Source organism: Sinocyclocheilus rhinocerous, unplaced genomic scaffold (genome assembly GCF_001515625.1).
Source record: "Sinocyclocheilus rhinocerous isolate Xijiao unplaced genomic scaffold, SAMN03320098_v1.1 scaffold650, whole genome shotgun sequence".
Taxonomy (NCBI): domain Eukaryota; kingdom Metazoa; phylum Chordata; class Actinopteri; order Cypriniformes; family Cyprinidae; genus Sinocyclocheilus; species Sinocyclocheilus rhinocerous.
This window is the reverse complement of record NW_015638019.1, coordinates 1321676-1331084: the sequence shown is the minus strand read 5'-3', so window position 1 is coordinate 1331084 and position 9409 is coordinate 1321676.

The window sequence follows — 9409 nt, the reverse complement described above, 5'->3', positions numbered from 1 at the left end:
CATGCTGATGAGTATGATATAAAAGGGTATTGGATTTTTTACCTTCCTGATTCAAAAGGAAATATGCCAGCACAGGACAAACAACTGTGCTCATCAAGCCATTTCATGTAGCCTTTAAGGATGCAAGCAATTCAAGAGTATGATGAATCATGAGTGCGGTAAATAAATGAAGTAAATAAGTAGAAAAGAGAGGAGGTGCTCTTCATTAATAACAGTAAGTCGTGCTGGTGTGGCTGTTTATACTGGGGGACTAACAGCAGTGCAGAGAGCAACTGTAATCTGCCCCTCTCAGTAAACAGTCTGTCATAGTAATGGCTCTGAAAACAAACGATTAGCTCACTTCTGGGGCCCCACCAAAGAACTTTAACACACATACACCCTCTGGAAGCTCTTTTACCAGGGGCCTACCTTCAAGTGAGGTGGAGGACAACTTCCTGCATCCCGTCCCGAGTCTCTGAGGAGTGTGTGTGTGTATGTATTTGTGTGAGAATGAATGTTTGTGTGTGCCTTGGGAGCAGCGGCGGACACCAGAGACACATAGATTCAGGATCTCCATGGCGATAAGGAAGTCAGCAGGAAGGAGACATCCCAGACCCCTTCTAGCACCCAGACTGACAGACTCCGCCCCCCAAACACGCTCGCACAAACCGACGTTCGACGCACACCCCGCATAAACACACACGTACGCATTCCATCTCTCTCTGCCTCCATAAATGACAGAGGCTCTATTCATGTTTCATGAAAAAGAGGAGAAAAATAACATCAGCTATATCTGATGGCTTGATAAGTGAGATGAAGAGAGGCCAGAGCTTCAAATGGCCATCCTGACTAAATTATGATTTGCACTCATTTTCCCATAGAGAACCCCACTGTTTCATTCCACACACAGCTGTGCATCGGCTTTACCAATGTTTGTAATCTTTGTTTAAAGTTGTACGTTGTCTTCATAGTTTTAAACCTTTTGGTGTTTCACTGCCACTATACTGTTCAGTTCATTTTAGTTTGAAACTGCAGTGAATTTTATGTCTGTGTATGTGTTTTAGAAGTTTTCAATGAGCTTATGTTAGAATGTTTCTAAAACTAGCCTTATATTAAAGAAGGAAGAATCTGCATTTGATGCTTGATATTTCCTTGTACTATCTGTGGTGACATTTGGAAGATTATCCCACAGACACTATTTTAAACAATGTGTTTAAAGCTGTCGCCGCGTATGTAAACATATCCATCTTCTTTCTCATGCTTCTGTGAAAAAACAGAAGCCCCTTGGACAATAGACGATAAACAGAGGCCGTGCTTGTGTGTGTTTGCACTGTGGCTTTTCACATTAGTCTTCCTCACATATTTTTGTGTTTGTGTGTGCGAGCGTGCACGCATCCGTTTATCATTCGGTCATTAGCCATTAGCGGCAGTGTTGTGTGTCAGCGTGAGCAAACAGACCTGGAAAGATTGGACAGGTTAGAGTGAGATAAACAGCTCTAGCATCTTCTCCCTCAAACTCACACACAGTCATAAGCAAACATAGTGGGGAAAATGAGAGGTCAAAGTCACTGGAGTAGTACATCTATGCCAAACTTGACCTTTATTCTTCATAGTATGATTTGATTTTCTTTGCTCTTCTTTATATATTTTGAGAATTAATTAAAAGAGAATTCTATGTTAAAACATATTACATATCCAGTAGCAAAGATTTTTGATCAACCTTCAAATGGATTTTAGTATAATGTGTGGCCAGTCATGTTGTAAAAAATAAAATAAAAAAATGAATGATTTCTGATCTTTTAATTGTTACTCTGCTGTTCTGTCAAGATGTGCTTACCCGTGACTTTCTTCATAACCAAAAGTTTTGGAAATATTCAATTGTTTAGTGTGACAGTAATGACAGCAATATTGAGTAAACAAAATATACATTTTAGACAAATTCAAAACATAATAATAATAAAATATACATTTTAAGTTCTTTTCTAAGTTCTGAGTAGATCTGAGTGAAGGATAAACCCAAAATAGAGAAATGGACACAATGACAAACGTTTACAGCTATAGTTATTTATAATTTAAAACTAGAATGATTGAAGTATTTTTCTAGGGGACAGAAAATAGCCTCTAATATCATGTAAAGAATCACCCCATTGGCTTTTCAGACCATTATGTTCAGTTCTCACTGGAGGATATTTAGTCAAATTAAAATTGTTTTCATCATTATAAGGACACAAAATAAGAGGGAAACACAGAAGCAGAGAAATAAAGAGCTGAATAAAGGAGTCATAGTAGAAGACAGATAGACATGATGAGAGAGAATAGACTATATGTTGAGGTCTGTGGGTGGGCTGCTCGGATTAGCCCAGAGGACACAGAGACACAATGGCTGCCTACCGACTGGTTTCTATGAACACACGCTGTCTGACAGGCATGAAAAAGCCACCACCTTACTGAGAGGTCAAAGGTCATTAAGCATCAGGATGCTCACTTACTGATGCAGACTTAATACTATAAAACTTCAGCTTTACCTCTCACTTAACTTTCTTCAGTTTTTCCAAATGTCTTGTTTTTATAAATGAATAAATACACTTCTGTTCAAATGTTTGGGCTCAGTAAGATTTTTATTTTTTTAAGTGAAAACTTTGTTCAGCAAAGTTATATTAAATTGATAGAAAGTGAAAGTTAGGACATTTAAAATGTTATAAAATAATTTATATTTCAAATAAATGTGGTTCTTTGAACTAGTTATTTATCAAAGAATCCTGAAAAAAAAATGTATCATGGTTTTCACTAAAATATTAAGTAAGTAGCACAGTGTGCATTGTATGCGTATGTCACGAATTCAGTCCATGGACTTCTGTTTATTCACCACCAGATGTCACCCTTTCCATTTACATTGACTCTCGCACTACACAAACTGTTGCATAGCACCCCGGACTACATTTCCCATCATGCTTTGCACAATTTGCACACTGCCCTGATTGCACTCATTGCACACAGCTGTTTCTAATTACCTCATTCACTATATAACACCCACTCTAACCACATTTCTCTGCTGAGTATTGTTTAGCCTGTACCCCTTTCCGAGTCTCCGTGTTTTCCTTGTTTTGCCTTGCCTTGCCTGTTTTTGATCTTTGCCTGTTTTCTTGGATTTCCCCCTCTCGTCTCGCCCCTGTGATTCTGTCTGCTCATCGGTGACCTACGCTAGTCCTGTGACTATTCTTGTGTTTTGCCCGCCATATACCTGTTTGCCAGTGTTTGACCCTGCCTGTGATGACCACGTCTCTGTCTTCTGCTAAATAAAGCTTTGCATATGGATCCACACGTCTCGCGTCTCGTCAGCCCCTTAACAGCGTACATGTATGGATATAGTAATGGATTTTTTTAGCTTTTGCTAAAAAGCTTTAGTTTGTTTTTTTACACTTACAGATTGGTTCTTTGCAGTCAATCCGTTTTGCAGTTCTTTAAACTGTTGTTTTCGCTTGCAAATCACTGTTCACAGGCTTGCTGTACTTTTGACCGTATTTTAGCAAAAACAACGTGCCAAAAGTGTAAGCCCGGAAAAATGGAAGTCAGAAGAATGCAGATCATATTTATTTTGCGTTAGCATGAAGCTGCAGTTTCAAAATACATGAATTACACTTACGAGTAACAGTAAAATGCTGCAAATCATTTTTTCTTACGCTTGAAAAGCGATTTACACCAAAGCTTCTCTTGCGCATGCAAATTTAATTTACGCTTACAGTCTTAAGTACACTTCCACAACTCTTACCCTGCGTATGCAAATCTTTTAGGCATTATTTTACCTTCATAATTGTTGTCACTGAAAAGTTCTTTACTTATAAAATGGAATATTTTACAGTCCAATATACGATCCTTTTGTCAGGACTGTTGTGCAGCAGTAATATATGTGCTGTTGACAAATGAGGACTTCAGTTCTACTGGATATACAGGTTTGAGTCTGGCCTGCAACATGTCCTAATCCCAGACGCAACCTGTGTTTCCTGTCCTTCCTTCACTTTACTGTCAATACGAAACATTTTTTTAAAAACTCAGCAATAAAAATAAAAAAACACCTGATGCTACTCTTACAGTTTAAATATAATTTTGTGACTTAACTATAGGGATTTCTGTCGTTTTAGCTGTACTTTATGTTTAAGAATACATAAATATCACAGCCTTGGGAAAAAAAATCTAATCAAAACAAGTGTTTGAGTCTCTGGTAAGGAGGTTTGTTTATGTATGAATGAGACCCTGAGTTTCTCAGAGGCCTGCACACTCTATTGATCCCTGTTACCACAGTCTCCTCGGCTCCACGTCTAATCCTGCTTAGATACACATCTATACTGTAGTTCTGATCAGAGCTGGCTGAGATGTTTGCAGTGTTACTGTGAGAAACACATGACGACGGACCTCGTAGCGGTGCTTTAGAACTCAATACCTCAGGAATCCACAGGTAGTGTTTTAGTCCTGTCATTATCCTGCCTCAGAAACCCACTGCACCGTCAGCACAGACAGCATTAAAATACCGCAGTTATTAAACATCAAACTTCAGCCCTCAGCCTGTCACAGAAAGAGACCTTTGTACCTCTGTGTGTATGTATCTGTAAGCGTGAGTGAGGAGAGAGAGAGATTCATGTTAGTCAGTGTGTTAGATGAGCGTCTGTTTAGAGTATCCCATTTCTCTCAGGATCTTGCGGTGGGTTTTTATGTCAGTGGATGGACTGAAGTCCTGTAATGTCTCATAAGCTTAAGTCAATACGTGTGGAGGAAACCCAGTTCACTGTTAGCTTGTGTTTCTAAGACCACCGTGGTACCGCTCTGCTCCGTGTCAAGCTGGAGGGATGTAAAACGTAATGCATTAGTGAACTGAGGGTATTTGAATCCTGAAGGAACGCTTAGAGCTGATGAACAAAGACCTATAGGTCAATATAATACACATATAATATAGAATATGTGAAATTAAAAATGCACACACCAAATAAACCTGAGGCTAGTTTTTTGTTCTTATATAGGACTTTCTGTGATATTCATATTGCTCCAAAGCAGCTTTGCAAAGAGATCTCTTAGTTTTGAGCATGTTCAGACATTTTGAAATGAACAAATTCCCGGCTTTATATAGCTTCTTAGCATGTCCAGAGATGATGATGATAAAAAATGGTCTAAAGACTTTGAATTCTTAACCATTTCAGCTGTGTGTTTACCCTCTGCATGTTTATTTTTCATTTTGTTAGTTTTATAATCCCTCTGTTTATTTTTTGTTTGTTTTTTTGGCAGCACACACACACAAATTATTTACATATATAGTATAAGTACAATATGATATATATGTAATATATATACAATATTACACATATAATATAATATAATATAATATAATATAATATTATATTATATTATATTAAAGTACTGGAGTGTTTTTTATAAGAAAAGTCTTTAAAAAGTCTAAAAAAAATGTCAGTGTTTCTACTTAAATATTTCAAGTTTAATTCAATGTGTTATTAGTCATTTCTTTTTAATTATTTATTAAATTAACTAGCAATTTCTAAGTAAAAATGTTTAAAGTGAATCCTACATGGTGTATAATTTTCTCAGTGCATATGTATAATGTATAATATGTGTATGTATTTATGTACTAATGTAATATTGATGTATCATTTCATTGTTTTCTCATAGAAATCATAACACTGTATATAAGTGGGAAACGCTGAGGTCCAATTTGATTGTCCATTTTGATTGATGCACATTATAATACTTTAGATTTCATTTTATTTGTTTAAATAGATGAAATGAGATACAAAATAAAAATATAAAGAAATTTTAAAAACATGCAAAATTTCCCTTTTCCCACAACTGGTTGATAGTAAAATATTGAAATGTTATGTCTTATTGAGCAGCTAAGCATATACTGTGTGCTTCCAATGAATGAATGAATGAATGAATGAATGAATGAATACATATTTATTTCTATGGTGGGAAAATAAACGCGTAAAAAGACAGTATAAGTCATTATAATCAGTAATTATGTCCCCACTGGATGCAACAAGTGCCTCGTTTATAATAGTTTTTAATGTTTATGTCTTGTCGCTCCGTCCTGACAGGGCATCACAGTATGGTAAGGGGCGTAACATTTCTGTCACATTCAAACGCGAGTTCTGAGCAATGTGCTTGTTGTTTGTCATTTCTCCGATCACAAATGCAGACATGGTTTTATGTTTACGCGGCGCGATGCAACGCAACGCGTAAAAAGACAGTATAAGTCATTATAATCAGTAATTATGTCCCCACTGGATGCAACAAGTGCCTCGTTTATAATGGTTTTTAATGTTTTTGTCTTGTCGCTCCGTCCTGACAGGGCATCACAGTATGGTAAGGAGCGTAACATTTCTGTCACTACTTGAGGTATTCGGCCAATCACAACGCACTGGATAGCTGGCCAATCAGAGCACACCTCGCTTTTTCAGACCGATGAGCTTTGTAAAAATCGACGCGTTTCAGAAAGGCGGGGCATAGAGGAGAAACAATAATGTACAGTATGTGGAAAATAATGTGTTTTTTGAACTTATAAACACATTTCATTACACCAAATACACAAAATAATGTTCTTTTTAGCAACATCATATGACCCCTTTAAGATATTGTCTTGTTATTTGTGTGTTTAAGTGAATAGGAGAAAAGAAAGCAGGTAGATAATGGTGTGGGGAAAACCATCTGCAGTTCCTGATGTGAGGAAAACCACATCAGCAAGACAAAGAGTTTGTATGGTGAGTTTCCGTCATCATTGAACTGACAACACAGTCGTGCTGTACAAGGAAATCCATAATAAACTTTACTTCCTGAGGATGCCCCTGCCTTTCAATATGTGCATTAAGCTGATTTTCTACCAGCCTTTAGTGACCATTGTGTTTTCCTGCACTGTTTTCTGTATGGTGAACCAATACCCGCTCAAGTGAAAACTGTGAAGAGGGTCAGCAGCATTACTGGCAGCAAAATGTGTATAAAAGACCATACAAATTGAACCGGCAACTGCTGGCCATGCCAAATCTCTGTCCAAATGTGAACAGTGCCAGGAATGATGCCATTACCATGCTGAGAGGGGTGCCATGCGTGTGTCATAGCCTGACTCACTGAGAACTAAATCAACAAGCTAACAGCGCCAACAAGCTCTGTCATCACATAAACTATTTCCAGTAAAATATGATTAATTCAGAAATTACATACAGCACACCCACCAAACTATACGAATTCCTAGAAATCTAATAACATCCAAATAAGCAGAAAATCAAATTCAGTATGAGAGACAAAAATGCAATAAATATAGATTTGCTGTAACCAGATCGACATTTTGTTAGATAGGCGTGAAAGTGCCTGTACACAAGCACATGTTTCTGGACACCTTGACTGCAGGGTACTGTGTCTCAAGAGAAAAGGACTATGAATTATGAAAAGTAATAACTATCATCTGTTTGTACAGTCTGGAGATGGGGAGATTAGAGGACAGTGCGTCTCTGGTTAGCTGTGTTTGTAAAGAATGGCCCTTTGTATACAGTAGCGCATACTAACATTAGTGGTGCCACGCCAGAGGCTATCTGTCTGAGTCCTGTTAGAAGGGGGAGACAAGTGGTCTTTCTCTTTCATTTTTTCTTTCTGTCTGTATTTTTTAATTGATTTATTTTTTTCTGTCTTTTCTGTCTCTCAGTAAACTAAACAATTGAGCTTGGTTCTCATGAAATCTCACCAGGCAAAATATCAAAATGTAATTTATGTAAAATAGTAATATACTGATACAAACATAACACATTATACTGATAATAAATATAATATTAATAATTATATTATATTATTATTATACTCTAAATATACTAATAGTAACTAATAATATAAATTAATAATAATGATAATTTTAGACAAAATTAAAATGTAATTTAGATTAATAATATACTGATATTATATTATATTATATTATACTCTAAATATACTACTAGTAATGATAATCATAATGATAATCTTTTTTTCAGTGATTTGAGAATTATGAGGTATGTCTTTAAGATCTTAACAGGTTAGTGTGCTAAATCACTACATTAAATTGTTCTAGAGTTGTGATGATTGTGAACATCTGGACTACATAAGTCACTGCAGCCATTAAACAGTCTCGCTCTGCCCCCTTCTGGACATAAACTGTAATATTTTGAGTTCGACAAAGTTTTATATCATAGGTTCCCAACTCCGTTCCTTGAGGTCCCACTTTAGTACACATTTTGGATGCCTACTTAATGAGATACACCTGATTCGACTTCAAGACCGGAAATGGATTGGTCAGGTAAGAGAGATATTTGAAATGTGCAGTGTATTTGGCATCAGGGATTTTATGTGCTTCTGATATTTAAATGTTATTTATGATATTGTGGTACTTTAGTGTTTATTAGTACAAATAAACAGATATAGGCTGTAATTATGCATACTAAAAGAAAAATGAACTATCACTTCGACTGAAAACCTATAACAAGATGTTTTTTTCCATGTCATACGAAGTAGATTTCTTTAAAATTTTTCTTTAAAATAACTGCAGACATATCCTAGGATATCAATGAACAATGTAATGAAAATAATCAGCCAATCAATAATAAAATAATTGTACCAAAACTGACCACAAGGTGTCGCTATAGGAAATACATTTATTTATTTGCTGGCCGCATCCAAATCATCAGCAGCCCTATCAGCTTGAACTCCACTGATTTCTGCTTGCAGCTGTATTTTTCATTATTTTATTCAGTCCCTTAATGCACAAGATCAATAACACTCTCAGAGTATAACCTCTGTTCATTAGATTCTCAAAGGCATAAGAAAATATATTGATTATGTTTTAGAAATGATTTGGTGTGTGTGTTCAGGTTTTGCCTACACTTTTATTTTTATGAAATACAAAAGTTTATTGAACCTTTGACAAAATAAATAAATACCAGGCTTTAATGGCTCATATAGTAGCCTATAGAAATGGGAGAATAAGGAGCTCATATACTTGAAGAGGACAAAAACACCTCAGTTTCGGTCCAAACTAAGCAAAAATAATAATCTGGTGCAGTTACTGATATTTATTATTTTGGCCAAAAAGTAAAATGAAATTCTGATAGCTTATAATCAGTGGTGGAGGTAACGAATTACAACTAGCCTACTCACGTTACTGTAATTAAGTAGTTTTTTCGGGTAGGCCTACTTGTACTTTTTTGAGTATATTTTTAAAGCTGTACTTGTACTTAAATACAAATTAAGCAAAATAATCTACTTCGTTACTTTTAAATCATAGTTCGTTACTGAGTACGCCCACAGTTTGAATTGATATTCAAATCTTTGACGGCACTTCAGTAGCCAATAAAGATATCCGACCGTAAACGGACCAATAAAAGCCCTGATATCTGAACCGGGAAAAGCCGCC